Here is a 7,228-nt window from a genome sequence, read left to right on the forward strand (position 1 = left end):
CGCCAATGTCAGTGCAGCGCTCCCGATCAGCGGGTCTGATCGGGGCGCTGCAGAGAGAGAGACGCCGTGAGCGCTCCGGGGAGGAGCAGGGACCCGGAGCGCTCGGCATAACAGTACCCCCCCCTTGGGTCTCCCCCTCTTTTGGTCTCCTTGTCCCTTCAAAAGAGACGACAACATAGGGGACGCCTCTAGAGTCTCCTTCTGAAAAAAGAAGTTCTGGGTAGCTATACCAGCGGCAGGTAGTTCAGAAGAAGTGGGAATGGGGAGGGGGGGCAGAGGGTGAAGCTTGTCACGGGGCAGAGTGTCACCAGGACGGGGGCTATGAGGAGGCACGGCACAGTCCAGATAGGCCTTGGGGAGGTTAGGCACAGGAGGAGACACTGAGGCCCGACAGACGGGACTGGGAGCCGATGTGAGGCATCTCTTACGGCAAGCAGGGCCCCAATTCTTGATCTCCCCGGTGGTCCAGTCAAGGGTGGGAGAATGATGCTGGAGCCATGGCAGACCAAGGAGGACTTCAGAGGTGCAATTGGGAGGGACGAACAATTCAATCTTTTCGTGATGGGGTCCAATGCACATTAAGAGGGGTTCTGTGCGGTAACGCACGGTGCAGTCCAATTTAACTCCGTTGACCGAGGAAATGTAGAGCGGCTTGACGAGACGGGTCACAGGGATGCAGAACTTATTCACCAAAGAGTCCAGAATAAAATTTCCAGAGGCACCAGAGTCCAAGCAGGCCACGGCTGAGAGGGAGGAGTTGGCAGAAGGAGAAATCCGCACGGGCACCGTGAGACGTGGAGAAGCAGACTTCGTACCAAGAGACGCCACACCCACGTGAGCTGGGTGCGTGCGTGCGTTTCCCAGACGTGGAGGACGAATAGGGCAATCCACCAAGAAATGTTTGGTACTAGCACAGTACAGACAAAGATTTTTCTCCCTACGGCGAGTCCTCTCTTCATGGGTCAGGCGAGACCGATCCACTTGCATAGCCTCCTCGGCGGGAGGCACAGGGGTAGATTGCAAAGGATACTGTGAGAGAGGTGCCCAGAGATCAAGGTCTTTTTCCTGGCAGAGCTCCTGGTGTCTCTCAGAAAAACGCATGTCAATGCGGGTGGCCAAATGGATAAGTTCATGCAGGTTGGCAGGAATCTCTCGTGCGGCCAGCACATCCTTGATGTTACTGGATAGGCCTTTTTTAAAGGTGGCGCAGAGAGCCTTGTTATTCCAAGATAATTCGGAAGCGAGAGTACGAAATTGGATGGCGTACTCGCCTACTGAAGAATTACCCTGGACCAGGTTCAGCAGGGCAGTCTCGGCAGAAGAAGCTCGGGCTGGTTCCTCGAAGACACTAAGGACTTCAGCGAAGAAGGACTGGACTGTGGCTGTGGCAGGATCATTGCGGTCCCAGAGCGGTGTGGCCCAAGACAAGGCCTTTCCAGAAAGAAGACTCACTACGAACGCCACCTTAGACCGTTCTGTGGGAAATTGGTCCGACAACATCTCCATATGTAGGGAACATTGACACAGAAAGCCACGGCAGAGTCTAGAGTCCCCATCAAATTTGTCCGGCAGGGACAAGCGGAGGCTGGGAGCGGCCACTCGCTGCGGAGGAGGTGCAGGAGCTGGCGGAGGAGATGGTTGCTGCTGTAGCAGTGGCAGAAGTTGCTGTAACGTGGCAGTCAACTGCGACAGCTGCTGCCCTTGTTGGGCGATTTGCTGCGATTGCTGAGCGACCACCGTGGATAGGTCAGCGAGACTTGGCAGCGGCACCTCAGTGGGGATCCATGGCCGGATCTACTGTCACGATTCGGCTAGCTGGATGTGGATCCTCTGTGTCAGCGAGGGATTGGCGTGGACCGTGTCGGTGGACCGGTTCTAAGATGCTACTGGTATTCACCAGAGCCCGCCGCAAAGCGGGATGGTCTTGCTGCGGTGGTAGCAACCAGGTCTTATCCACCGGCAACGGCTCAACCTCGCTGACTGCTGAGAAGGCGTGGGACAGAAGGACTAGGCAGAGGCAAGGTCAGACGTAGCAGAAGGTCGGGGCAGGCGGCAAGGTTCGTAGTCAATATGGATAGCAGAAGATCTGGAAACACAGGCTTTGGACAACACTAAACGCTTTCACTGGCACAAGGCAACAAGATCCGGCAAGGGAGTGCAGGGGAAGTGAGGTATTATAGCCAGGGAGCAGGTGGAAGCTAATTAGGCTGATTGGGCCAGGCATCAATCATTGGTGCACTGGCCCTTTAAATCTTAGAGAGCTGGTGCGTGCGCGCCCTAGAGAGCGGAGCCGCGCGCCAGCACATGACAGCCGGGGACCGGGACGGGTCCGCTATGCGAATCGCATCCCCGCCGCCAATGTCAGTGCAGCGCTCCCGGTCAGCGGGTCTGACCGGGGCGCTGCAGAGAGAGAGACGCCGTGAGCGCTCCGGGGAGGAGCAGGGACCCGGAGCGCTCAGCGTAACAATTATTTTATTTGAAAAATGGGAAAAGGAGGGTGAATCTTTTATTAGGGGAGGGGCTTATTTATATTCATTCACACAATTTTTATTACTTTATTTACTGTATTTTACTCTCCATAGGAGATTATTATCTGAAATGTTTTGCTTGCAAACACTGTTCAATGTTGTGCCATAGAATATTATTGATCAGTGTTATCTGTGCTCTGCTCCTATATCCTGCCAAAGCAGCCTGGAGAAGTAGAGCCATGAGCGGATGGTTTGGAGGCAGGTGAGGACCCTCCGGCCATCATGTCTGCTGATCATATTCCCTGAAGGACCAGCACTAGTATTTTACAGTTTTTAGATCCCACAATTGACTTTGATTGTGGGATCTATAAAGGTTGACGTTGGACATGAGTGGGATTGCTGATGTCTGGCCTTAGTGGGGAGTCCCAGCTGCTTATAGCTGCCATTACTACCTGGCTTTGAAGCAATCTCAGCTCCTGAGCTCCCTTCATGTACACCCATGTGAAGTTCTTGATGTTATACTAAAATTATTGATGGAAATAATTTTTTTTAATGACAATTTTATTTATTTATTTTTTTATTGGTTTTTACAATAATCATAATCACATTTTTCCTTCTTAGTCTGCAAGAGAGTAAATCCATTCAATGATTTCATCTTCCTTTATTTCATAATCTGGATTATCAAAGGAATCTTTATATAGAACTTAAGATGGATTCTCTGAAGAAAAGAAAAAGTTGTCATTAAATTATTCTATAGTTTGAATGACACAATTCTACATGAGACGGGTGATATATATATATATACTGTATATTCTTGTTAGGTCATGGACCAAGACTCACCGGGGTCAGGCCATAATTTTATGCCTATAAAGAAATGGAGAAGATGTTATAAAGAAGACTCTGTACTATACAGGAACCACAGGGTCCATAATGGCCGATTCACATTACAGAGAAAAGACAACTAGAAGACATAAATGATGACAATAACTTACCAAATATAAGATCCCAAAAAATATGCCGCCATAATGGCCACAATGATGATCAGCGCCAACTGAAACTTATTAACAGCCACCATCTATAAACCTCAGAGGAGTCAGCCAGCTGGTCAGCCTGCACATACCCGGCTCAGTATAGAAGCTGCCTACAGAATGTACGGAAGGAACATGTTATGTTATGTTCTAATAGATTCATGTTATGTACCCAAAATTATTGCATTCTATGCATAGTGTGATAAAATATTATATAAATATCACATACATCTAATCATTTTATTATGATGAGATCCTTTATATACAGTAATCCTGTTCTTACAGGAAATGCTGTTTAGAGGTATTTCTATCCTAAATCTACAGGATATAAGAAATGTCTTTGGTAGAGATCAGAGCAGGAGGTGTGTGACCCTCTAACATACATGTCATGTGTCCTGGGGGCAGGGCTGTGTGTGACCCTCTAACATACATGTCATGTGTCCTGGGGGCAGGGCTGTGTGTGACCCTCTAACATACATGTCATGTGTCCTGGGGGCAGGGCTGGACCATGTGTGACCCTCTAACATACATGTCATGTGTCCTGGGGGCAGGGCTGGACCATGTGTGACCCTCTAACATACATGTTATGTGTCCTGGGGGCAGGGCTGGATTGTGTGTGACCCTCTAACATACATGTCATGTGTTCTGGGGGTAGGGCTGTGTGTGACCCTCTAACATACATGTCATGTGTCCTGGGGGCAGGGCTGTGTGTGACCCTCTAACATACATGTCATGTGTCCTGGGGGCAGGGCTGTGTGTGACCCTCTAACATCCATGTCATGTGTCCTGGGGGCAGGGCTGGACCATGTGTGACCCTCTAACATACATGTCATGTGTCCTGGGGGCAGGGCTGGACCATGTGTGACCCTCTAACATCCATGTCATGTGTCCTGGGGGCAAGGCTGGACCATGTGTGACCCTCTAACATCCATGTCATGTGTCCTGGGGGCAGGGCTGGACCATGTGTGACCCTCTAACATCCATGTCATGTGTCCTGGGGGCAGGGCTGGATTGTGTGTGACCCTCTAACATCCATGTCATGTGTCCTGGGGGCAGGGCTGGACCATGTGTGACCCTCTAACATACATGTCATGTGTCCTGGGGGCAGGGCTGGATTGTGTGTGACCCTCTAACATCCATGTCATGTGTCCTGGGGGCAGGGCTGGACCATGTGTGACCCTCTAACATACATGTCATGTGTCCTGGGGGCCGGGCTGGACCATGTGTGACCCTCTAACATACATGTCATGTGTCCTGGGGGCAGGGCTGGACCGTGTGTGACCCTCTAACATACATGTCATGTGTCCTGGGGGGCAGGGCTGGAAATGCTGAAAAGTCACGTTACGCATTTTAGAAAATCCGTTGTCATCCATGAAACCTTTCACCTTCTTTTCTTTCATCTTAAAAATAAAAACAAATTAAACAGAATCTCTTCATCTGGTTGGAGCAGTTTACACGTTTTCTTGTATATTCCTCTGGTTACTTTATGGTCAGATAGAAATGTCACTTAGGCCATGTTCCCTCTTCATTCACAGTGTATATCCCATCATACACCTCTGACCTCCATTACAAATGCAGTGTGAATGCAGCCTTACTGCTAGAGGGACCAGTTCAGGTGTTTAATTAATTTACAGAGAATGTAGGAAAGAGTTAAATACTGATATGAGGGAGGGGATAGGATACAGCTGGATACCGCTGCACTTTACTACCATTTAAAACAGTGGTCCCCAAACTGTAGCCCTCCAGATGTTGCAAAACTACAATTCCCAGCATGCCTGGACAGCCGTTGGCTGTCCAGGCATGCTGGGAGTTGTAGTTTTGCAACATCTGGAGGGCCACAGTTTGGGGACCACTGAATTAAAATAACTGACAACTAACATAGTTTTTGAGAGGGAACAAACACGTCCCATATCTTGCTGCAGTTTACTGTCCAGTCAAGAAGCAGGAACAAGAATTAGAGGACACTTTGGGCCTCATGTACTATTATTCGCCCCTTTTTCCCCCTTTTTCCCCCTTTTATTCACTTTTAAACATATACACGAATATCCTTTTCCATGAATGTCAATGGTAGTGTTGCTCGCGAATATTCGCAATACGAATTTTATTCGCGAATATCGCATATTCGCGAATATTCGCGAACATAGCACTATATATTCGTAATTACGAATATTCGTATTTTTTTTTCACAGTAAACATCACAGTGATCACCCCTCTCTGCTTCCAGCTTGTGTGGTGTAAAGAAGGCTCTAATACTACTGTGTGAGACTGGCGTGCGAATTTTCGCATATGCGAATATTTGCATATGCTAATTTTCGTATATGCGAATTTTTGTATATGTAAATTTTTGGATATGTTAATTTTTTTTCGAATACGCGAATATTCGTCCATATATTCGCGAATATTCGCGAATTCGAATATGCCCTATGCCGCTCAACACTAGTCAATGGGGCAGCTTCTGACTATTTTTGCCTATGTCTGTGGGACCTGTGGTGAAGTATAGCTCTAAATAATGTTAAGAACAGCTCAGGCAAGATGGCTGTAAAAAAAAAAATGGTGGTCATCCGGGTGGATGGAGGTGAAACAGACAAGACAAAAAAATAAGCCAAGCTGGAAAATCAAACAAGTGAAGAGCCCAGCCAGAAAGCTGAAGAGGCATCTAAATACCCCTCCTCAGCAGCTGATTGGTCCAGGCCTGTAACTCCTCACTGACCAGAGTGCATGCAACATGATGTTTTCACTTACTTGATAGAACCTTCTTGTTACCATAGGAATCAACATATTCATTGTTTCCGTTTTAGTCTGTCAGAGAGGAAGAAAGATGCCTCAAAAAGATGTCCATATGGACCTTGTCTCGCTGTAAGGATGGCGTATGGTCTTCTATTTCTGTTCGCTTAGTAGCAGGGGAAATTCAAGGTGCTTGAGATTCTCGTATTTCACTGAAAAGAAATGATTTCAGAAGCCATTGTTCTAATTCAAGAGGTGTTCTTAGTCTCTGATATAAAACTAAGCTCCAAGAACACGACTGACGTAATGATAATTGTGCCGCTCAGGGACACCCCTCAACCTCGCGAAGAATAACACAAGTTTGGTGCCAATAGTCATTTCAGTTTTATTCCACTAACTACAAGAATACCACAAAGAGATATATGAAATAGGAACGATTTTCTTTCCATATCTTGAGGCATGTAGCTCACAGGGGTTTTGCATTCGCTCTCATCTAGATCAACATATCACGAAAGAAAGAATCCAAGTCAGCTCCTTCACAAAGATAGAGGGTTACGTGATAACATTCTGTCTAGCTACTGCCGCTGCATTGGGGAGATCGCTACTGTTAGAGTATTAGGGTACATTCACACGCGGCAGATCTGCTGCAGATTTTAACCCCTAGATGACACAGGGTGTACCTCTACGCCCTTGCCATCTGGGACTTAAAGGGGTTGTGCAGCGAAAACTAACTTATCCCCTATCCACAAGATAGGGGATAAGAAGCTGATTGTGAGGAGTCCAACCTCTGGGACCCCCCATGATCTCCTGCATATATCTCTAAGGAAGAGCCAGAGATACACGACCACTGTACATGTGTATTTCCAGCTCTCTTTTAGAAATTAAAGGGGTTATCCAGTAAAAAAAAAACTTTATATATATATAGATATATATATATATATATATATATATATATATATATATATATATCTCAACTGGCTCCAGAAAGTTAAACAGATTTGTAAAATA

The 7,228-nt window shown here is 47.2% G+C and overlaps 1 long non-coding RNA gene across 1 annotated transcript; it reads right to left on the reverse strand.

The window, feature by feature from the left end:
* Nucleotides 1-3,051: 3,051 nt before the first annotated feature.
* On the reverse strand, nt 3,052-6,533 carry LOC130285151 (uncharacterized). Its single transcript, XR_008847271.1, has 4 exons — nt 6,239-6,533; nt 3,461-3,609; nt 3,309-3,332; nt 3,052-3,186 (listed from the first exon to the last, which is right to left on the reverse strand). It is a non-coding gene; the product is annotated as an uncharacterized LOC130285151 (long non-coding RNA).
* Nucleotides 6,534-7,228: the final 695 nt, after the last annotated feature.

The sequence above is a fragment of the Hyla sarda genome, chromosome 8 (assembly GCF_029499605.1).
Source record: "Hyla sarda isolate aHylSar1 chromosome 8, aHylSar1.hap1, whole genome shotgun sequence".
NCBI classification, from domain to species: Eukaryota; Metazoa; Chordata; class Amphibia; order Anura; family Hylidae; genus Hyla; species Hyla sarda.